The sequence below is a fragment of the Neoarius graeffei genome, chromosome 25 (genome assembly GCF_027579695.1).
Source record: "Neoarius graeffei isolate fNeoGra1 chromosome 25, fNeoGra1.pri, whole genome shotgun sequence".
In the NCBI taxonomy this organism is placed as follows: Eukaryota; Metazoa; Chordata; class Actinopteri; order Siluriformes; family Ariidae; genus Neoarius; species Neoarius graeffei.
The window spans coordinates 37,518,012-37,536,966 of record NC_083593.1 but is presented as its reverse complement, the minus strand read 5'-3'; positions in this window follow the sequence as shown (position 1 = coordinate 37,536,966).

Below are 18,955 nucleotides of genomic sequence, written 5' to 3'. Positions count from 1 at the left end.
AGTAGTCTTCATCTTTGTCAGCATGGGCCCTGGCAAACTCTAGGCGGGCTTTTTTGTGCCTGGGCTTTAGGAGAGGCTACTTTTGTGGACGGCAACCATGCATGCCATTCCTCTGCAGTGTACGCCGTATTGTGTCACGGGAAATAGTCACCCTAGTTTGGCTTTCTACTTCTTTAGATAACTGCAGTGAACTTGTATGCTGATTTTCTTCAACACTTCTCATCAGAAGATGCTCCTGCTGAGGTGTTAACTTCCGTGGACGACCTGGACGTCTCTGTGAGATGGTTGCAGTTCCATCTTTCTTAAATTTTTGTACCACTTTTGCTACAGTATTCTGATTGATAAGTAAAGCTTTGCTGATCTTCTTGGAGCCTTCACCTTTGTGGTATAAAGAAATTATTTTCTTTGGGGAATTCTGAAGAGACAATTTGAGCATCACTCTCCATCCAGCATCCAGTCACTAAAAGAGGTCATTGTTGAAGAATGGAAAAAGATTGATGTTGCGAAATGTCACCAACTTGTTCATTCCATGCCTACAAGACTTTGTGCTGTCATTAAAAATCATGGAGGTCATACAAAGTACTAGATGTAGTAGTTTTTGTTGTGGGGTGTACTCATTTTTGCACCACCCTAATTTGAGTAAAACTGAAAAATGTGTAATCTAAGTTATATTATTAACCTTACTTTCACGTTATAAGTTAAACAGATGTTACATTAAACTTTGTCTTGTCAACATTTTGGAAATTGTTTGTGTTCATTGAGATATTGTTTAAAATATCTCATCATCCATCCGTTGTCCGTCGTCGTCCGTCCACAACTTACAAAAATTTACAGGATTGATCGGATTTTGATCAGACTCACATACAGTGTTCCCCAGGTGGGTGTGCATAAAACTTGTCAAGATGGTGGTTCCACCTGTCATATTTACGATTTTATGGGCATCTTTCAGTTCAATTCAATTCAGTTCAATTCAAATTCAATTCAAAACACTTTATTTGTCCCTTAGGGGCAATTTAAAAGGCATGCAGAAAAGTACAGTTAACCACATAAATAAAAAACAAAACAAATATGAAACATAAAAATAACAGTGTGCAAGGTGGCAGTATGTGAATAAATAACTGTACAGTGGTACAATAGGTATAAATATGATTTCCCACTTTCTCGACCTGATCATGTACAGCTGACAAACTGTTTGCTGTCCTCCAGAGCAAAATGCGATGCATGCACTAGCTACTAGTGCATCTATTTAGCTGGTTTTAATACTAGGAGTTGTCTCACAAATATGACATTTTTTGTTGGTGATGCAGAGGATTCATGCAATAATGTATCAGTGTCCACATGCATGCCAATTTGGAGGACAGGTGCTTTCACATTACAGTTAGATACACATCACTTGTAATTATAAACATGGACCATCAAGATAGGCAAATCTGATCTGAACAATCTGAATTGAACAATGAGGCTTGTTATGTGAACGTCGCCAAATATGGGTTATTTGGTGGTGTTTTCCATGGGACCGATTGATCCCATGGGTTTAATTCAAGATTGCATCTCAAAATGCATACTATGCATTAAATGGTTCTGTGCCAAACTATTTGGTAACATAGTACGCAGTTTGAATATATTTTGCAACTCAGAGAATATGATTAAATCCTGCTGCTTCCTCTGTATAACAGAAGCATTGTAACAATAACTAACTATTGTGTACGTCAATGTGACTGAGTATGAAAGCAAAAGAACAAAGACTTTTGCTCTGCTATAATGCTGCTGTGTGCATATAATATCACACTGTGCTGCTGTGGTTACTCCCATCAAGGTCAATAGACTATTAACTATTAACTCTAGCTAAAGTATGGTATATTGAACAAGACTATCACCTTGAGTCACTTTCAGTGTGTGTATTTTTATTACCCAATCTGTGTTCTCAACGTATCTTATTTATCTAATTTTGTATTTTGTTTTCCAGCTTGTTAACCACATAAATTAAATCATGAATTTAAATTCATAAATGTCAAATTCATCAACGAATTAATGAATGACCTAGACAGTGTTAGCATATTAAAAAAAAGACAGAACAAAAAAAATACAGGTTGCACACAGAGGGCAAGCCAGGGGTGGACAGTAATGAAGTACATTTACTTGAGAACTGTACTTAAGTACCGTACACTCTGAGTATTTTTTTTTTGAAACTTATGACTTTAACTTCACTACATTTGAAAGACAATTATTGTACTTTTTACTCCACTACATTTCTATCAAGGGCCTCGTTACTCGTTAATATGAAGCAGCTTTGAAAGTGGAAGTTTTTTTCTTTTCTTTTCTGTATTTACCTAAAACGCACCACATCACGGCCTACAAAAGCTCGCTGTCCAACCTGCAGAAGCATATTGAGGAATGTAAACATTTTATTCCAAGAGAAAACTTGCAGGCGGCACGGTGGTGTAGTGGTTAGCGCTTTCGCCTCACAGCAAGAAGGTCCGGGTTCGAGCCCCGTGGCCGGTGAGGGCCTTTCTGTGCGGAGTTTGCATGTTCTCCCCGTGTCCGCATGGGTTTCCTCCGGGTGCTCCGGTTTCCCCCACAGTCCAAAGACATGCAGGTTAGGTTAACTGGTGACTCTAAATTGACCGTAGGTGTGAATGTGAGTGGTTGTTTGTGTCTATGTGTCAGCCCTGTGATGACCTGGCGACTTGTCCAGGGTGTACCCCGCCTTTCGCCCGTAGTCAGCTGGGATAGGCTCCAGCTTGCCTGTGACCCTGTAGAACAGGATAAAGCGGCTAGAGATAATGAGATGAGAAAACTTGCAATGAAGTTGTCTGTGCTTTTAGAGCTTGCGATAACGTTGCAATAGCTATGCAGTCTGGTTAGTCAACTGACTTTCTACGGATTTGCCAGCCAAGTTGCCCTAGCCTTGTCCATGGCTAACGTTAACATTAACTTGGACACTGTTAGTTAGCATGTAAAAGTGGAGTTACACTCACATGAATAACTAACTTATTTGAAGTCCTTTCAGAAATGTTTTAGTATAATCTTGCCAAATATAGGCCGTAAGGTGAACCCCGTTTTCGTTTCATCTCACTCCGACGTCTCCAAACTACGAAATATTTATTTTAAAATTAAGAATGAGTACTAGAAAGTGTGGCGAAAAAAGTTCTCACCTTATAATCCTGTCAATTCCTCGCACCGAGCGATCGCGTGGCGAACTATTTTCCTCTAAAAATGACGTGTCGGGACATCACGTGACCGGTCTGGACCAATCGCGTTGCCGATTTTTGACCACAGATCAGCTGACAGCTTGCGTAATTACAGTCACATTAGTAGAAAGTCTCCAAAACACCCTCCAAAGTGGGTGAAATGTCTTCTAAGTCCTAAATAGTGCTTTAAATACATCACTAAGACAATATTGCATATATGTGGTATATTGAAGTGTTTATATTATTAGAATAAAAATAATTTTTATCACCATTATTATAGTACAAAATATGGTGTAATGGTCTATGACTAGGACCATTCATGTATTCATTCTCTTAGGTTATTAACTATAAAGTACTGATCAACCATAAAACAATTTGCTTGAAAAACAGACCTACAATGTTACACAGGCAGTAATGGAATAGAGTATTGACTCGTCATTGTGGGCTATACACACCATGGATTAGCCATAAAATGGCATATATAATATATAGGCAATGCGTGTGATTTCAGATCAAGATTTAAGAAATTGTGCAGGAAGGAGAAGAGTCCATAGGAATAATAATACACAATAATAATAATACAACCTATATATAATATTGCAGTTCTATTGCTCAGTTCAGAGGCACAATGGCAGGGATTCAAGTATTCACTACCTATGCAGCGGCACAGTAGAGGTAGGTAAACGCACTAGGCAGCACTATGCACCTGCAGCAGCGGCAACAAAGAAGATGCAAGACTGAGTCATCATACATCACACACAACAGAACTATGTGGCAAATTGCAAACTTTAATAGAAAATGTAAACAACAAAACAGTGATATATACACATTACAAATGAAAATTTATATATACACACACACAAAAAAAATTTATATATATATATATATATATATATATATATATATATATATATATATATATATATATATAAAATATATAAAAGTCCTGTGGTACGGTGCAAAAAGGCAGGGGTCAGCATCCAGGCAATGACCTAGGTGTCAGTGACAGAGAAAGGGGGGGGGAAGACACACACACAAACACACTATAACATTCAGTCAGGTGCTACTCCTCGACATCACTGTCAGGGCACTGGTCGTCTTCCTTGTCCTCTGTCTCCTTCATATTTGAGCAATTGCTACACCTGCACAAGTCCGTGCAACAGACTCCTGCAGAGACACAAGAGCATCTGCCAGTCCTTCGATTGACTTCACCATGTCAATGAACTTCTTTCTCAGATGGGCCATTCTCAGCACCTCCTGGTTGATAATCAGCCTTTGCCGGATGATCCGCTCACAGAACGCCTTGTAGCTTATTTCATATGTTGGCTCATTCCTTCAGAAAATACAGCAGAATATACATAAGATTTAGATTAGGTTTCAGAGTTTACTTCATTGACAGTACACAAGTACAGGGGAACAAAATACAACTTACACAAGGTGCAATGTTTACATGCTAAATTGAATGTATGTATTATCTGAAGTATTTAGAAAAGAAATGCAGATAGATATTGCCAACCACTACTACACTGACCTAAATAAACATGCGCATGCATGCACGCGCGCGCGCGCACACACACACACACACACACACACACACACACACACACACACACACACACACACACACACACAGTGCTGTGACTAATTGTCTTCACATTGAACAGTAGCAAGTAGCATTCTATGGTCATGTATGAGAAGTTAGTACATGGCTTACTTGTCCTTCTCTTGTCTAGCAGGCTCATTCAGAAATCTGGTGTACTGCTGGTAGCAGCTCTTGTGGTACGGCACCTCCAGAGCCACACAGTCTTTGTCCTTAATGTGTACCAGAATACTGTGGTCATCGTATTCCACCGTTTGAAGGTAAATTCCTGGGTCACTCCGTGCTTCACAGAAGCTATATGCATATAGCACTGCTTACGTGCAAGAAGTTTTCTCCTTTTTGCCGTTATTTCCAAACTTTCCTCTCCTCCACTGCTGCTAGACGAGGCTGTGGCGGCTGCCGTGTTGGTCTCTTGTTTACGAAATGGGCTACGTCGCGGGTGTTTATGGGATACGTCAGCAACCGTGGAACCTGTTCTGTAGCGAAATCTTATTCCGCGGTGCCAAAATATCATTCCGCGCCGATGACATTAGTTCGCTTTTTCAAGCCTTCATGCGAAAAATTGACAGCATTACAAGGTGAGAACTTTTTGATGACATCATTTCATAATACGTCCATTTTTAAGAATTGGATATTATGTAGTTCGGAGACGTCGGAGCGGAATCTTGTTTCTGAAAGACTTTTCGGGGTTCACCTTACGGCCTAATAAACAGAATGTAGAAATCTTTCTTTTCTAGTAACATTAGCTACCCAATATGATTTTGAGTTTGAAAAGAGTTTGCTAGCATATCAGGTGAAGCTTCACTGACTAGCTAGCTTAATGTTAAACCACCATGATGGCACAGCATGCGTTCACTTTGTAAATCCGGTCAGTTGCTTCAGAAGCATTAGGTTTTGTAAGTGTTGTGGCAATAATACAACAATGCGTTGACAGAAAAATGTACTTTTACTACTTAAGTATTTTTAAAAGCAAGTACTTCAGTACTTTAACTTAAGTAAAAATTTGACTGGACAACTTTCACTTGTATCGGAGTAACATTTAACCAGTGGGATCTGTACTTTGACTTAAGTAATGAAGTTGGGTACTTTGTCCACCTCTGAGGCGAGCAGACACCCCATGTAAGTCACTGCCAACTGATATAATCAAGTCTGAAATCTAAAAATACAAAGAAACGCAAAACCAACTCCTGCTATCCTTTGCCAACTACCCTAAGCATATAGCAAGACCTCTTCTCAGCTGGGTCGTGAGCATAAAATCTGATGGTTATCTATTATTCACTTGCTTCCCATCAAATTAGAGAAAACTCCAACAAGAAAAATACTAAAACTCTGTCAGTCCTAAATCTTTTTTCATCTTATAGTGTAATATACCCCCGTACAGATTTAAAAAAAAATTGTTTACTTGTTTTCACTATCACTCTATTATTCTTTCTCTTCCTTGATTTCCTGCCAGTCACCATGCAGTCAGACTTATTTCATCCATAAAGCTGGAACATGATGACATTTGAAACGTACAAGTTTGCATATTAGGTATTCGTACAGGTTTCCACCAATTCTGACTTGACGCCCCAGCAGCACTGAGTACTGTATAAGTAAGGACATCCTGAATTACTATTACAGGATATTTGTCCCTTGACCATTTAACAAACAAATCTTAGACACTGTAGTTTTAAATATAAATGGTGTTCATCCAAATCACAACAACAGACACATTACATTACTGGTATTTAGCAGATGCTCTCATCCAGAGCAACATACAACATACCCAGAGTAGCCTGGGGCACAGTTGGGGGCTAGGTGCCTTGCTCAAGGGCACTTCAGCCATTCCTGCTGGTCCAGGGAATTGAACCAGTAACCTTTTGGTCCCAAAGCTGCTTCTCTAACCATTCAGCCATAGCTTCCCCCATAATAGACAAATAATAGACTTTCTGTCTAAACTAAACTAGTACACAAAGAGCTGTACTCTTCTTATCTTTATTAAACATGATGATTTACTATTCGGTCTAGTCTGGAAGACATCTCTGAACCCTTGTGTTTAACACCACTCCAACTGCGACTGTATCTGTTCACTGTAGTCTGCACCAGTTAATGGTACAGTTGGCAGAAGTTAAGCAGTTTTGAAACTTAAGTCCAAAGAAATAAAGCACCTTCCTTACGTGTTCCTAAAACATACACACAGTCAGTATGCTGCCTCGGCTACAACCCCTGAATGCTATTCAAAAGAGAAAAAGGATCGAATGCAATTGAAAATGGTCCATTTTTTTAAAAGTTCGCCAAAAGCATCACCAAAAATAAAATACTGTAATACAACACTGATCTTGCTATAGAAGCATTTTCCTGGATAATGCTCAACACTTCACGTCTGTGCATGTCACCTAATACACTTGTCAGTTTTGTCTTTGGGTTTTATCTTTAACGCTGTATCATTTTTAAACATTTCATCTGTGGCCCGGTGTTAAATTCATTCTCTTACACAGTCACTGTGAAAAGACTGCCTGTGGCGAGCCTGAAGCGTTGCTTAGCCCACCTGTCAGTGCTGCAAAGCCACAGGGTGGAGGGGGATGGTGAGGGCACTGATGCCCCTGCTGAGACCATGAGTGGCAGAAGGATGTTCTGTCTCACGCATATTAACCAAGGGCAGGTTCGACCGGGTTGGGAGGGGATCTGACAGGTCAGGGAAGGCTCGCTAATTGCCAGACTGAAAACAGAAGTGGCTCGTTAAGCAAATATAGGTTAACGAAGCCAGTGCCACCAGAGGGTTTGCTGCCCCTTTAGCCTGTGTAATGAAAGTTGTCTCTTCCTCTTCCTGCCATCTCAGGAATGTTCAAACATTTAAACAGGCTAATGAGCCAATTTAGTGGAGAGGGAAGATGGAAAATGGGGAGTGGAGGAAAGAATTGCAGCAGCTTTTACCTTGTAGACATTATTCACCTTCTCACTTTCTCTCATCCTCGTCTATCCTTACCCTTTCTTTCTGCATCTCCACTTATATAGCTGGCAGTCTCGAGCTCCACATACATCCCTGGCTAGCTAAGTGTAACAGGAAAGAATACAAATCAATTCTAAGACCATTTGCAATGTGTACCTTTGCATCACCAATACTTTGTCAGAATGTGTCACATGGCCTAAAGTAAAATCTTCAAAATGTCATGACAGATTGGAAACAACTGCAGTAAATGCTGAGAAAAAAAAGAGATAGAGAGTGAACCATTGTGAAATTATTGATGATTTCTGCACTGTCGAGGATTTTTGCCTTGTACTTTACTACCATAGCTGCAGTGGATGTGAAATGGGATTTCCTGCCCTTTTATTGATCAGAAATAGAATAAAATGTTCCTTTTTTTTTTCCTTTCTCACTGATCAGTTAGATATTTCACCAACTGGCCATTCAAGTGCTTTGAAATGGAACAAGATGAATGGGCACAACATTGTTTCATATATACACACACAAGTACAGTATGTGTGTATTTATATTAATATACGAATGAGTCTCATACAGAATATTTTCCGTAATTCTGATTTCCTCAAAAAAAAGCTGCTGTAACCACTTTATCCCAGTCAGAGTCATGGTACATCCGGAGCCTACTGGGAGCAAAGTGGGAGAATTCACCCTGGATGGAATGCAAGTTCATCACAGGGCACCATTCACATCCATATTTACACAATCATTCAGACCTGGGGCAATTTAGCATAGCCAAGCAACTGACCAGTATGTTTTTAGACAATGGGAAGAAACTAGAGTAAGTGGAGGAAACCCACATGATGATAGCCAAATATATACAATTAAAAAAGGTCAAAGTTCCTCCTGTGCCAGGGCCTGGTCTTCCCAGGCAGTCTCCTGTCTCAGTACTAACCAAGCCCTTAAGGGGCATTGGGCAGCACCAATCTCCACTTCTATAGCTCTCAGCCTCTCATACAGCTAGGGTTACAGTGGGGGACTAGTCTTCTGGTAACCATGAGAGTTTAGGGGTGTTCACATGGCAACTTTTACTCCGGTGTAGCACCGGGGCTGCCCCGGTAGAGCGTTCACATGGTACAAAGTTATACCGGTGTAGCTCCTGAAAGCCGCTTAAACCGGTGCAAATCTAACCCTGCTCGGGAGGTGGTTTAAGAAATTTACTCCAGAGTAAATGCTAGTTTGCAGGGCAGCACCGATATAAAATGGGACGTCTGAACGCTACAGGGGTAGACTCGCTACGCATGAGGAGAGTTGATTACATACAGGCATTGCATAATTTGCATCCTGGTTTTTTTGCGCTTCCAAAATGGCGAATATCAACAACAACAGAAGTGCGTGTCTTCCAGTGTTGCCAGATTGGGCGGTTTTAAGTGCATTTTGGCGGATTTGAACATATTTTGGGCTGGAAAACATCAGCAGTATCTGGCAACACTGGTGTCTTCATCCACGTTGTTTTCCCGGCGCTTAGTGATGCCATGACAACCGGGAAAAGGAAGTACATTTTCACGCATGCTGCGCATATTTCATTTCCGCATTATTACTATCGTATAGCACGGTCGCAAAAACTGCCGTGTGATCGCAAGTGGGGCTGCACCGGTGCTAACACGCTTCTCTCTAGTAAGCAGGTTTGTGACGTGTGAACGCTCCACAAAATTTACACCGGTGTAAGATATATCGCAACAAAATACATCGGTGCAGCATCGATGCAAATATGTGCCATGTGAACACCCCTTTTGACTCTCCACTCACGTCTATATTGCAGCATGCCTTGCCAGACAGCAGTAGGTACTGTTTTTATGATGGTCTTTGGTATGACCTGACCATGGGTAGAACTTGCGATCTCCTGGTTGACAGGTGGACACACTAACCACAAAGCCAGCTTGCGGTAAATATAGACGATAGCACAGAAAATTTGGAAATTACACACTATGATATCTGGTTCAATAATTTCATTAATAAAACAGCATAAGATACAGGATGTATAAATAGTAGGACTAATGAATTGTCCAAGTACATGACAAGTACAGTACGTGTTAATACAGTTAACTGAAATCAATATTGCACTATGAACCTACAGTCATTTAATCTGTTGTTCAGAAATTACAATTTCTGCAACTGTATAAAAATAATGGCAGTATTTTATTGTTAAATTAATTAGCTAATGCATCAGTTGTGGCTGGTATAAATGGACGAGCGTGTTCCACATCTTTCAAAAACAAAAAGACATCAATATAAGGTTTTGTTTTTGGTATCCACATCACAATTTGCTGTTAAAGTAGATTATTTTGGATGTTTGTGGAGCTAAGTGGGCGGCACAGTGGTGTAGTGGTTAGCGCTGTCGCCTCACAGCAAAAAGGTCCTGGGTTCGAGCCCCGGGGCTGGCGAGGGCCTTTCTGTGTGGAGTTTGCATGTTGTCTGCGTGGGTTTCCTCCGGGTGCTCCGGTTTCCCCCACAGTCCAAAGACATGCAGGTTAGGCTAACTGGTGACTCTAAATTGACCATAGGTGTGAGTGTGAATGGTTGTCTGTGTCTATGTGTCAGCCCTGTGATGACCTGGCGACTTGTCCAGGGTGTACCCCGCCTTTCGCCCGTAGTCAGCTGGGATAGGCTCCAGCTTGCCTGCGACCCTGTAGAAGGATAAAGCGGCTAGAGATAATGAGATGAGATGGAGCTAAGTGCAACACCACCACAAATGGTTCCACACAGAAAATGCCACACAGACTGGCATGAAGATGTGCGGGAGGGGCTGATTTCTTTCTAGGCCAGGCTGTAGATTTATACAGCCTATCAGTGACAGTCATGTTATTACACAACGTGAAAAGACCCCTAGATTCGAGCTCAATTTGAACTGATGTCTTTCAGGCCATGCGGTCATCAGTGTGAGAGCACTGTTCACTGATTTTTTTAAGTGAAAGAGTTACAGTGGTGCTTGAAAGTTTGTGAACCTTTTAGAATTTTCTATATTTCTGCATAATTATGACCTAAAGCATCATCAGATTTTCACACAAGTCCTAAAAGTAGATAAAGAGAACCCAGTTAAACAAATGAGACAAAAATATTATACTTGGTCATTTATTTATTGAGGAAAATGATCCAATATTACATATCTGTGAGTGGCAAAAGTATATGAACCTTTGCTTTCAGTATCTGGTGTGACCCCCTTGTGCAGCAATAACTGCAACTAAACGTTTCCGGTAACTGTCGATCAGTCCTGCACACCGGCTTGGAGGAATTTTAGCCCATTGCTCTGTATAGAACAGCTTCAACTCTGGGATGTTGGTGGGTTTCCTCACATGAACTGCTCACTTCAGGTCCTTCCACAACATTTCGATTGGATTAAGGTCAGGACTTTGACTTGGCCATTCCAAAACATTAACTTTATTCTTCTTTAACCATTCTTTGGTAGAACAACTTGTGTGCTGAGGGTCGTTGTCTTGCTGCATGACCCACCTTCTCTTGAGATTCAGTTCATGGACAGATGTCCTGACATTTTCCTTTAGAATTTGCTGGTATAATTCAGAATTCATTGTTCCATCAATGATGGCAAGCCGTCCTGGCCCAGATGCAGCAAAATAGGCCCAAACCATGATACTACCACCACTATATTTCACAGATGGGATAAGGTTCTTATGCTGGAATGCAGTGTTTTCCTTTATCCAAACATAATGCATCTCATTTCAACCAAAAAGTTCTATTTTGGTTTCATCCAACCACAAAATATTTTTTTAATAGCCTTCTGGCTTGTCCATGTGATCTTTAGTAAACTGCAGATGAGCAGCAATGTTCTTTTTGGAGAGCAGTGGCTTTCTCCTTGCAACCCTGCCATGCACACCATTGTTGTTCAGTGTTCTCCTGATGGTGGACTCATGAACATTAACATTAGCCAATGTGAGAGAGGCCTTCAGTTGCTTAGAAGTTACCCTGGAGTCCTTTGTGACCTCGCCAACTATTACACACCTTGCTCTTGGAGTGATCTTTGTTGGTCGACCACTCTTGGGAGGGTAACAATGATCTTGAATTTCCTCCATTTGTACACAATCTGTCTGACTGTGGATTGGTGGAGTCCAAGCTCTTTAGAGATGGTTTTGTAACCTTTTCCAGCCTGATGAGCATCAACAATGCTTTTTCTGCGTTCCTCAGAAATCTCCTTTGTTCCTGCCATGATACACTTCCACAAACACGTGTTGTGAAGATCAGACTTTGATAGATCCCTGTTCTTTAAATAAAACAGGGTGCCCACTCACACCTGATTTTCATCCCATTGATTTTAAAACACCTGACTCTAATTTCACCTTCAAATTAACTGCTAATCCTAGAGGTTCACATACTTTTGCCACTCACAGACATGTAATTTTGGATCATTTCCCTCAATAAATAAATGACCAAGTATAATATTTTTGTCTCATTTGCTTAACTGGGTTCTCTTTATCTACTTTTAGGTCTTGTGTGAAAATCTGATGATGTTTTAGGTCATATTTATGCAGAAATGTAGAAAATTCTAAAGGGTTCACAAACTTTCAAGCACCACTGTACAGATTTGAACCTACAATACCATTACAGATTTGAAACATGGGAATGATTATATTATATTATATGATGCTCATTATATCATATGATACTGTGGAAATTAAAGTATAAGTGCTGTAAAGATTAAAGTAAATTCTCGCCAACTCTTATCAACTCTACTAAAGAACACATAAGGTTCTTGTAACAGTGCATAGTTTAGTTATCTATAATGGGTACAAATAGATAATGGATGACTTCAGCTCACTTATTACAAAGTATGTGTTATCAGATGTGTCCTATAACAATCCCTTTGTAAGAAGAAAGCGTGCACTAATGAGATCAGAGGAGCTGAGTGAGTTGAACCGCATCGGCAGACAATGAAACAGAACCACTATCACTTATCCACGGCATCAGGTGAGATTGTTCTCATTAAACATTGGCAGCACATGTGGCACAAGGTGGATATCAATTAAAATGATGTATGAGCTTGGAATGTTGTAATTAGGACATGGAACGGGATTTAATAACATTCATTAAACTACTAATCAAGAGTAAACAGGGCTGGAGTGAATCATGTGTACAAACAACAGGGACTAGTTGAGGTCATTTTCTCAGTTCTCTACTGGCTAACTCGGATATTTTTGGCTTGCTGCTTCTCATGCCCTGTGTCCGAAATCGCTCCCTACTCACTATATAGGGCACTATATAGTCGGGACACTATTTTGCAGTGCTGTCTGAAACCTTAGTGAGGATTATTTACACCCTATATAGTGCACTCAAAGTATCCCACAATGCATCACGAAAACTAGTGTACAACCGATGGTCACTAACCAAAGCAATATATTCCATCACGCATTGCAGTCACGCTGAAAGAAATCTAATTTAAAGTCTCAAATTTGATTTAATAAAAGGCAGCGGCAAAGAAGAAAGCATTCAGCCTTGATTTTAAAAAAAATGATGTAAATACAAGCGCAATGGACTAGTGTTCAAAAACGTTTTTTTCATTTTACCAATGAGCTCACTACATAGTCCTCTATATAGTAATTCCCTATATAGGGAGTAGTGAATGAGTGAGCGATTTTGGATACAGAGATGGTGTCTCAATTCCATTGCAAATATACCGTACTCTCATTCAGTGCGTTCACATGCACATCCAAATCGAGCTACTGTCGGTAATCGAGCTAAGGGTCCCAGCAGGGGTGCCAGAGAAATCCAATCCTACATGCACACAAGGAAATCGAGCTATTGTGTGAGGTACATTGCGCACCCGAGCCACAGGTGGCGCTACACGCCCCATCGTGTTGGTACACTTCCGGTTGTCGTCATGAAGAAGAGCTATTCAAGAGTATAAACAAAGTTATCAGTTCCGTGTTCCATGTTCTCTTCTGCTGCTCGCTACTACTACTGTTGTCATGCCGACTAAGGCTGTTGTGTTTCCCGCTTGTGGTCTCGTCACTCGTCACTTCCGGAAGGGGCAGTGCTGAAGTAAGTAGCTCGACTACGTAGCTCGATAGGGTTTACATGCACTAAGTAGCTCGGCTACAATCGCATAATCTAGGTCGCGTAGCTCGATTATGAGAAATCCAGTTCGGTTCGATTTCAGCCGAGCTAAGGTGTTTCCATGGCATTTAGAACTTCAATTTCAGTCGAGCTACAGCAGAAATTCGATTTTCTCTATGTGCATGTAAACGCACTGAGTGAACAATGTTTAGGTTTGGATGCATAGAAAGTCAGTGAACAAACAACTGGTTTAGATCCAGATCAGAACTTAATTTCTCAGTGTATGTTTTCCCCCATTCTCTCATTACATAGACAGCAGGGCAAACTGTTGAATCATAAACAGATATGCTGTGCACTCAGTGAGGAACTCTTTATAATGACTCCCAGCTAACCCCAAACCAGAGGGGGAATATTCCAATCAATCATGTATCCGGCGAAACAGCACAGCCAGGCTTTTCCGCTCCACAGAAAATGCTTTCCATCAAGACTAATTGGTGCCCCAGTGAACTGCATAACCAATTGAAAAGTGAGCGCACTGTGTTTTTCCCATTTGTGAAGATGTAAATCTATTATTTTGGGTTTTATTTGACAGCCGTGTACTGAAAATGAGTCATTCATTAGTATGTGAAAATGAGTATTCACCGTGAAGCAATGGGGCATCAGAGGCAGTCAGTCCACTGGTCAAGCTCCAGGTATGAAAACACACACACACACACACACACAGACAGTACACAGACTGGGATGTGATGGAATATTATTACTCATATGCTCATCAGGATGATGATAAGCAGAGATGCCTGCAGGCAAAGTTAATCAGATTATAGTGATGCAGCATCATTAAAGGGTCACAAGAATGGCAATTGTACAATTTGTTAGTTTGCTTCAGTCAGGCTTAACTGCAAATAATTAATACATGACCTCTGACTTTGGCGAAACATTTGAGCCTTGACTGAAAAAAACTGAATCTTATTTGTTGGGGGGGGGGAAGCATCTTTAAAGCAGCAGTTCTCAAAGTGAAGTTCAGGACCCTCAAGGATCCGTGTTTTGCTCCAAGGGTTAAAATCAAACCTAATCAAGTATACACAATTTCTTATTACCTTCTTAAATTTAGTGTTAGCCAACTTAACTAGTCATTTGGGTTATAGGTCTAACCTCATTAACTTAAGCAGGACTGTTTTTCCCCTCCAAATAGAGTGAAAGAGGATGTAGGTAGTCACATGAGTTCCTTTGAATAACAAATCAAAATTTGCAGGTAAACTCAATAATTGAAATTTTAACCAGTCATAACAAAGAAAAAAAAAACCCTGAAGGACGATGGAAACCAAGAACACATATAAAAAAGATCACTTGGCCATGCAACCCCCCCACCACCACCAAAAAAAAAAAAGTCACAATATCTCACAAAGAACAACAGAAAATGCAGTGGCATGTATACAGAAAGGAAATGAGCAGGAAATGAAGCCAGGTGAGATTAATCAGTAGGTGACTGGGAATGATGTAATGTCTGGACAGGACTACATGGCAGAGTGGATTGGATGAGTGGTGGAGCAACGGTGGTGGAATTGGATGTGGCCCCTCTAAACAATCTCAACATCAAGTTCAGCATCTTTTGTGTTCTGTCAGTGGAAAGCTTATTTTATTCATGAATAAAAAGCTATTTGACTCGAAATAATAGCCATATAATTTTACTATTTGATAATGTCTATTTGAGCTATTTTTTATAATTTGAGCGGCACACTGGTGTAGTGGTTAACACTGTCGCCTCACAGGAAGAAGGTTCTGGGTTTGAGCCCAGTGGCAGACGGGGGCCTTTCTGTGTGGAGTTTGCATGTTCTCCCCGTGTCTGCGTGGGTTTCCTCCGGGTGCTCCGGTTCCCCCCACAGTTCAAACACATGCAATTGGATTAACATGAAGCAGCCTTGGGCTGAAGTGCCCTTGAGCAAAGCACCTAACCCCAACTGCTCCCTGGACGCTGTAGCATACCGGTAGCTGCCCACTGCTCTGGGTATGTGTGTGTGCTCATTGCTCATGTGTATGTTTACTGCTTCAGATGGGTTAAATGCAGAGAGGAATTTCACAAGTGTACATCTGATGAATAAAGTTGTTGTTGTTGTTCTCCTTCTTCTTCTTACTCTTTTAAATAATGACCCTAATAAGAGCAGTCACCACAAAATGAGTCCAGTTCGAAAAATGAAAAGTTGCTTTACTGGATGTTCTAAATCTATAGTTAATTATCTTTAAAATAAAGGCTCATTTGCTAAACTTTATGCTAAATTGTTCACTAATTCCAGAGAAATTAGCGAAAATGTACAAGGTATCATCATCTTACAAGGTACAAGGTACATGGTACAAGGTATTATCATCATCAGGTTCACCACCCACAGAGGTAGCAGTAGGGGTTTGGTGCAATGTGGATTGGGTGGCAGTCGAAGGCAGGGGCCTCGACGACCTGATCCCCGGACACAGCGGCTGGCTGTTGGGACATGGAATGTCACTTCGCTGGGGGGAAAGGAGCCTGAGCTTGTGCGGGAGGTTGAGAGGTACCGGCTAGAGATAGTCGGGCTCACCTCCACGCATAGCTTGGGCTCTGGAACCCAGCTCCTCGAGAGGGGCTGGACTTTCCACTTCTCTGGAGTCGCCCGTGGTGAGCGGCGGCGGGCTGGTGTGGGCTTGCTTATAGCTCCCCAGCTCAGCCGCCATGTGTTGGAGTTTACCCCAGTGAACGAGAGGGTCGCCTCTCTGCGCCTTCGGATTGGGGAGAGGGCTCTTGCTGTTGTTTGTGCCTACGGGCCAAATAGCAGTATAGAGTATCCGGCCTTCTTGGAGTCCCTGGGAGAGGTACTGAGGGGTGCTCAGACTGGGGACTCCATTGTGCTACTGGGGGACTTCAATGCTCACGTGGGCGACGACAGTGACACCTGGAGGGGCGTGGTTGGGAGGAACGGCCATCCCGATCTGAACCCGAGTGGTGTTTTGTTATTGGACTTCTGTGCTAGTCACGGTTTGTCCATAATGAACACCATGTTCGAGCATAGGGGTGTCCATAAGTGCACGTGGCACCAGGACACCTTAGGTCGGAGGTCGATGATCGACTTTGTAGTCGTTTCATCTGATCTCCGGCCCTATGTCTTGGACACTCGGGTGAAGAGAGGGGCTGAGCTGTCAACTGATCACCACCTGGTGGTGAGTTGGATCCGCTGGCGGAGGAGGAAGCTGGACAGACCTGGCAGGCCTAAACGTATGGTGAGGGTCTGCTGGGAACGTCTGGCCGAGCACTCTGTTGGGGAGGTCTTTAACTCCCACCTCCGGGAGAGCTTTTCCCAGCTTCCGAGGGAGGCGGGGGACATTGAGTCTGAGTGGACCATGTTCTCTACCTCCATTGTGGACGCAGCTGTTCGGAGCTGTGGCCGCAAGGTCTCCGGTGCCTGTCGTGGCGGCAATCCCCGAACCCGGTGGTGGACACCGGAAGTAAGGGATGCTGTCAAGCTGAAGAAGGAGTCCTATCGGGCCATGTTGACCTCCGGGACTCCTGAGGCAGCCGACGGGTATCGGCAGGCCAGGCGTGCTGCAGCACGGGCAGTTGCGGAGGCAAAAACTCGGAACTGGGAGGAGTTCGGGGAGGCCATGGAGAAGGACTATCGGTCGGCCTCGAAGAAATTCTGGCAAACCGTCCGGCGCCTCAGGAGGGGGAAGCAGTACTCTGCCAACACTGTTTACAGTGCGGGTGGGGAGCTGTTGACCTCGACTGGGGACATTGTCGGGCGGTGGAAGGAATACTTTGAGGATCTCCTCAATCCCACCATCATGTCTTCCACTGAGGAGACTGAGGCTGATGACTCAGAGGTGGACTCGTCCATTACCCAAGCCGAAGTCACTGAGGTGGTTTGCAAGCTCCTCGGTGGCAAGGCACCGGGGGTGGATGAGATCCGCCCTGAGTATCTCAAGTCTCTGGATGTTGTGGGGCTGTCTTGGTTGACACGCCTCTGCAACATCGCATGGCGGTCGGGGACAGTGCCTCTGGAGTGGCAGACTGGGGTGGTGGTCCCTCTTTTTAAGAAAGGGGACCGGAGAGTGTGCTCCAATTATAGGGGAATCACACTTCTCAGCCTCCCAGGGAAAGTTTACTCCAGGGTACTGGAGAGGAGAATTCGACCAATAGTCGAACCTCGGATCCAGGAGGAACAATGCGGTTTTCGTCCTGGTCGCGGAACACTGGACCAGCTCTATACCCTTCATAGGGTGCTCGAGGGTTCATGGGAGTTTGCCCAACCAGTCCACATGTGCTTTGTGGATCTGGAGAAGGCATTCGACCGTGTCCCCCGTGGTATTCTGTGGGGGGTGCTTCGGGAGTATGGGGTTCGGGGCTCTTTGCTAAGGGCTGTCCGGTCCCTGTACGAACGGAGCAGGAGTCTGGTTCGCATTGCCGGCAGTAAGTCAGACCTGTTCCCAGTGCATGTTGGACTCCGGCAGGGCTGCCCTTTGTCACCGGTTCTGTTCATAATTTTTATGGACAGAATTTCTAGGCGCAGCCAGGGGCCGGAAGGAATCCTGTTTGGGAACCACAGGATTTCATCTCTGCTTTTTGCGGATGATGTTGTCCTGTTGGCTTCTTCAAACCAGGACCTTCAGCATGCACTGGGGCGGTTTGCAGTCGAGTGTGAAGCGGCTGGGATGAGAATCAGCACCTCCAAGTCCGAGGCCATGGTTCTCGACCGGAAAAGGGTGGCTTGCCCTCTCCAGGTTGGTGGAGAAGTCCTGCCTCAAGTGGAGGAGTTTAAGTATCTCGGGATCTTGTTCACGAGTGAGGGAAGGATGGAGCGTGAGATCGACAGGCGGATCGGTGCAGCCTCCGCAGTGATGCGGTCGCTTTACCGGTCCGTCGTGGTGAAGAAGGAGCTGAGCCAAAAGGCGAAGCTCTCAATTTACCGGTCGATCTACGTTCCGACTCTCACCTATGGTCATGAGCTTTGGGTAATGACAGAAAGAACAAGATCGCGGATACAAGCGGCTGAAATGAGTTTCCTTCGCAGGGTGGCTGGGCGCTCCCTTAGAGATAGGGTGAGAAGCACAGTCACTCGGGAGGAGCTCGGAGTAGAGCCGCTGCTCCTCCACATCGAGAGGAACCAGCTGAGGTGGCTCGGGCATCTTTTTCGGATGCCTCCTGGACGCCTCCCTGGGGAGGTTTTCCAGGCATGTCCC